Below are 6,275 nucleotides of genomic sequence, written 5' to 3' on the forward strand. Positions count from 1 at the left end.
GGCCCTTCTCAACCTTTTGATTGGACCGCAAACCTCACATTTTAGTCTCCGTTGTCATCCACAGCTAGCCCTTGTTGCTAACGGCCTGTGTCGCAATAGTCCTTTCAACTTTTTGGTCTCAGAATCTCTTTACGCCCTTAAAAATTATGGAAGACCCCAAAGGGTTTTGTTTGTGTGGGTTACAGTTAACTAATATTTACTGAACTAGAATTTATTTATTTTTTTTAACGTTTATTTATTTTTGAGACAGAGAGAGAGCATGAACGGGGGAGGGTCAGAGAGAGAGGGAGACACAGAATCTGAAACAGGCTCCAGGCTCTGAGCAGTCAGCACAGAGCCCGAGGCGGCGGGGCTGGAACTCACAGACCGTGAGATCATGACCTGAGCCGAAGTGGGACGCTTAACTGACTGAGCCACCCAGGCGCCCCTACTGAACTAGAATTTAAAACAGAGGAAATTTTAGGGCGCATTAACACACAAGCACACAGCCCACTGCCCTTCATCACGCATCCTGTGGCCCCTGGGAAGCTCCGCTCTCTTCTTGTGAAAGACTGTGCAAATGAAAAAGATAAGTAATGTTTACTATAGTTTTGATCCCTTGAAAGGGTCCTGGGGACCCCTACCAGACATTGAGAACCACTCCCTGCTCTATCAGACTCAATTTTTGGAGATGAGTGATCACTTATTAAAATGCCTCTGGCATGTAGCATAATGTCAAACAGATAGCAGGAACTCAAGTACTGTTTGATTATATGAACTTTTATTTTATAAAAGGCAATAAAAGCATTATTTTTGCTTCAATCCAAAGCAGTTACGTGACAAGGGTGGTGATGGTCAGCTCTGCTCTGTAGCAGAGCTATTGTTTTCCTGCACTTACGTTTTCCAAGAAGCTTTGGACACAGTTTGTTAAAACACTTATTAATTACACATTATGTGTCAGACATTGTGCTAGATGCTGGAAATTCAGGGCTGAAAAACATGGAACTTAACGTTTTCATAGAAAACAAAACAAGGGGTGCCTGGCTGACTCGGCTCATTGAGCATCTGATGCTTGATTTTGGCTCAGGTGGTGATCCCAAGGTCAAGGGATTGAGCCCCTCATCAGGCTCCATGCTGACTGTGGAGCCTGCTTAAGATTCTCTCTGTCTTCCTCTGCCCTTCTCCCTCGCTCGCGCGCGCGGGCGCGCGCGCGCGCGCACACACACACACACACACACACACACACACACACTCTCTCTCTCTCTCTAAAAAGAAAGAAAGAGTAGAGAAAAAATATTCAAAAATTATTAAGATGACAGACAATAGCGGAGCACTAAGCCAAGTGCAGGGTTGTTTTTTTTTTTTTTAATGTATTCATTTTTTGAGTGAGAGATGGAGATAGAGCACGAGTGGGGGAGGGGCAGAGAGAGAGAGGAGGAGACAGAATCCCAAGCAGGCTGCAGGCTCTGAGCGGTCAGCACAGAGCCCGACGCAGGGCTCGAACCCACAAACTGTGAGATCGTAACCTGAGCCGAAGTCAGATGCTTAACCGACTGAGCCCCCTGGGCGCCCCCAAGTGCAAGGTTGTTTTGAGTGTGGTGCCCTGTGTAACTGCACAGGTGGCATATGCCCATGAAGGCTGTTCTAAATGTTAGCCATTACTGTCATTACTCATAATGTTTGAGAAATAATAGGAGCAGGTGAGGTGTAAGTATTTACTAACTGGAGTTGCTTTCGGCTTCACATACCAAGTGCCCCTTTGATCTTTTGTGTTTTAGAATCCCAGAGCCTCAAAAAAGATGCTGTTGGGAAAAGCAGAGAAAGCCAGCGTCTTTCAGCCAGCAGGAGCTTGAGGTGGACGGTTTGCCATAAAAGCACCACATTTCACTCTGAGCACACAATACCAGGACTGGTCATTTTTCCGAAGACCAAACGTTAATCTCGGAAAATGGTCTGTCAGCACTGTGCTGCTTCTTGAGGAAATTATGTTTTATTGGGATTTATGTCAGAAAACCACTTTCCTTGGGTAGTATTCTCAGAACCACACAAAGAAGACCAAAACGTACAATAATACAGCTATGAATTTCCTTGATCCTGAGACTGCTCTTTCTTGATTTACGGGCCATAGCACAGATGTCATGCCTGAGTGAGTTGTGCTATTTGCTAGAGGGGGACTCACAAACGCAAAATCCAGGTGCTAAGGCCTTGGAATGATGAGCCTGTCTCCATCAGCAGAACCCAAACCTTGAGTCAATATATCAAGATTAACTTTACTGGGATAACCGTTGAATTCAGATGATTGTCACAGACAGTGCTTAGCACTGGGCCTCTGTCTCCATGGGCAAACAGTCAATTAGAAGCATGCTTTTTAAATTTATTTCATAAGACATGCCTGATTTTCCTATAAGCCTTCTCACTAATGAGTAGGCAACAGACCAAGTTCCCCAGACTGAGGAAGATTTAAACATTCCTTATTTGTGGGTTGGGAATTTTGGAGCACATGCATTATGTACACATTATCGATTTACTTGTGTTCAGGTTCTTACAACCTCTGGCTCTCACTAGTTCTGCTCTGAGGGTGAAGACACTGTGAATATGCACTTGTGTTCATCATATTCCTTAGATAATCTATTAGCACATAGGTTGCTACCTTGAATTTGCTTAAGGTAAGAAAAAATTACTTGGTATATCTTGGCCTCATTTTAATATTTTAAAATAACATTTTTTGTAGTTATAAGTGTCCAGCATGTATTTAAAAAATTTCCGAGGGGCGCCTGGGGGGCTCAGTCGGTTGAGTGTCCAACTTCAGCTCAAGTCGTGATCTCGAGGTTCATGGGTTCGAGCCCCACATTGGGCTCTGCACTAACAGCTCGGAGCCTGGAGCCTGCTTCAGATTCTGTGTCTCCCCCTCTCTCTGCCCTTCCCCTGCTCATACTCTCTGTCTCTCAAAGATAAATAAACATTAAAAAAAATTTTTTTTAAATTTCCAAAATAATTTCTTTACTATGAAGAAAACAGGGCACCTGGGTGGCTCCAGTCGGTTAAGTGTCCGATTATTGGTTTCGGCTCAGGTAATGATCTCGTGGTTCCTGAGTTCGAGCCCCACAGCACAGAGTTCAGGCTCTGTGCTGGCAGTGCGGAGCCTGCTTAGGATTCTCTCTGTCTCTCTCTCTAAAAATAAAATAAATAAACTTAAAAAAGTATTAAAAATGAAAACAAATATCACCTGTGATCCTACAACTCAGAATTCATTACTATTAACACTTTTATGCATTCTATGCATGTATCTAATTGTTAAAATTGGAGTCATACTGTATAGTTTCATAACATGGGTTTTTTTTTTCCACCAGATAGATTATAAAGAATATCTTCCCTGTCCATTAAATAGTTTTAATAAATACAGTTTTTAATAGCTGCTGTAGCAAGTATAAATTGGGTTCAATTGCCGGTAACAGAAGCCTGAAATAATCTTGATGATGATAGCTAACACTTATTGAGCACTTTAATGCCAGGCACTTTTCTCACAGAAAAGCAAAGAAAAAAACTCACATAGTAGAATGTTACAGTTTTAGCAGCCATTTAACTCATGATTTTCAATTATATGGTTTTTTTTATTGTTTAACTTTTTTTTTATTTTTAAAAATTTACATCCAAGTTAGTTAGCATATAGTGAAGCAATGATTTCAGGAGTAGATTCCTTAATGCCCTTTACCCATTTAGTCCATCCCCCCTCCCACAATCCCTCCAGCAACCCTCAGTTTGTTCTCCATATTTATGAGTCTCTTCTGTTTTGTTCCCCTCCCTGTTTTCATATTCTTTTTGTTTCCCTTCCCATATGCTCATCTGTTTTGTCTCTTAAAGTCCTCATATGAGTGAAGCCATATGATTTTTGTCTTTCTCTGACTAATTTCACTTAGCATAATACCCCCCAGTTCCATCCACGTAGTTGCAAATGGCAAGATTTCATTCTTTTTGGTTGCTGAGTAATACTCCATTGTAATATATATCCCACATCTTCTTTATCCATTCATCCATAGATGGACATTTGGGCTCTTTCCATATTTTGGCTATTGTTGATAGTGCTGCTATAAACATGGGGGTGCCTGTGTCCCTTCGAAACAGCATACCTGTATCCCTTGGATAAATGCCTAGTAGTGCAATTGCTGGGTCCTAGGGTAGTTCTATTTTTAGTTTTTTGAGGAACCTCCATACTGTTTTCTAGAGTGGCTACACCAGCTTGTATTCCCACAAACAACGCAAAAGAGATCCTCTTTCTCCGCATCCTCACCAACATCTGTTATTGCCTGAGTTGTTAATATTAGCCATTCTGACAGGTGTAAGGTGGTATCTCATTGTGGTTTTGATTTGTATTCCCCTGATGATGAGTGATGTTGAGCATTTTTTCATGTGTTGGTTGGCCATCTGGATGTCTTCTTTGGAGAAGTGTCTATTCATGTCTTTTGCCCATTTCTTCACTGGATTATTTGTTTTTTGAGTGTTGAGTTTGATAAGTTCTTTGTAGATTTTGGATACTAACCCTTTATCTGATATGTCATTTGCAAATATCTTCTCCAATTCTGTCGGTTGCCTTTTAGTTTTGCTGATTGTTTCCTTCGCTTGCAGAAGCTTTTTATTTTGATGAGGTCCCAGTAGTTCATTTTTGCTTTTGTTTCCCTCCAGAGACATGTTGAGTAAGAAGTTGCTGCGGCCAAGGTCAAAGAGGTTTTTGCCTGCTTTCTCCTCGAGGATTTTGATGGCTTCCTGTCTTACATTGAAGTCTTTCATCCATTTTGAGTTTATTTTTGTGTATGGTGTAAGAAAGTGGTCCAGGTTCATTCTTCTGCATGTCGCTGTCCAGTTTTCCCAGCACCACTGGCTGAAGAGGCTGTCTTTATTCCATTGGATATTCTTTCCTGCTTTGTCGAAGATTAGTTGGCCATCCATTTGTGGGTCCATTTCTGGGTTCTGTATTCTATTCCATTGATCTGAGTGTCTGTTCTTGTGCCAGTACTATACTGTCTTGATGATTACAGCTTTTTAGTATAGCTTGAAGTCTGGGATTGTGATGCCTCCTGCTTTGGTTTTCTTTTTCAAGATTGCTTTGGCTATTCGGGGTCTTTTCTGGTTCCATACAAATTTCAGGATTATTTGTTCTAGCTCTGTGAAGAATGCTGGTGTTACTTTGATAGTGATTGTGTTGAATATGTAGATTGCTTTGGGTAGTATCAACATTTTAACAATATTTGTTCTTCCTATCCAGGAGCATGGAATCTTTTTCCATTTCTTTGTGTCTTCTTCAATTTCTTTCATAAGCTTTCTATAGTTTTCAGTGTATAGATTTTCACCTCTTTGGTTAGATTTATTCCTAGGTAGTTTATGGTTTCAATTATATGTTTTTTAGAGTCACATATATGAACCCATTTAATCCTCACACTAAACTTACAGGCTACATTACTATTATCCTTTCCATTTTTTGATGGGGAAGCAGATTTACAGAGTGGGCTAAACAAATTAGGAGTTTCACTTATATACTTATTTTTTTGTATAATTACAAGTCAGAAATAGGGAGTCCAGGACTGGTATGGCAGCTTTGAGATATGCAGGCTCCTCCTTCTTTCTTTCTTCTCCATTAACCCCAGTAGTGGCTTCTGTACTCAAATTGCTGCATGGTCACAAGATGGCTGCTGGAGCTGTAAGCATCATGTCTATATCCCAGGAAAAAAAAGGAAAGGACAAAGTTCAAAAGGCATATGCTAGCTAAGTCACCACCCACCCCCAACACCCAAGGTACTTTTGTTAAACCTGTTCGAGCAATTCCCACTTATACTTAATTGGCCAGAACTGAGTCTCATAGCCAACCTTTTCCTCAAGGGAGGCTAACCATTGTTACTGTCTACAAAATCAGAGTCTGTAAGGACAAGGGAAAGAAAGGATTTTGTCAACATGATAAAAGGCTTCATTTGAGGGAGGTATTATGACTCTGACCATTATATGGATGAAGAAACCGAGACTTTGAGACACTGTGATGCTCTCTGACAATATATAAGGCTTACAGGATAAAAGATAATTTAAGATACCTCCTGTGTTTTCAAGGGGTTCAAGGGGTACAGCAAAGTACACGGTATTTGTAAAATTGAATTTCAGATTAGTTTTATATTGTTCGTAATTCATTTGTCTCAATTTTGATCAGATTAGTCTATGTCAGCTAAGCTGCTCAACAGTAACTATCCAATCCCAGAGATAGGATAGGCCAAGTCCTAAAGGCTGTTGCCGACTTGTTTATAGTTATCTACTTA

The sequence above is a fragment of the Acinonyx jubatus genome, chromosome C1, assembly GCF_027475565.1.
Source record: "Acinonyx jubatus isolate Ajub_Pintada_27869175 chromosome C1, VMU_Ajub_asm_v1.0, whole genome shotgun sequence".
NCBI lineage: Eukaryota > Metazoa > Chordata > Mammalia > Carnivora > Felidae > Acinonyx > Acinonyx jubatus.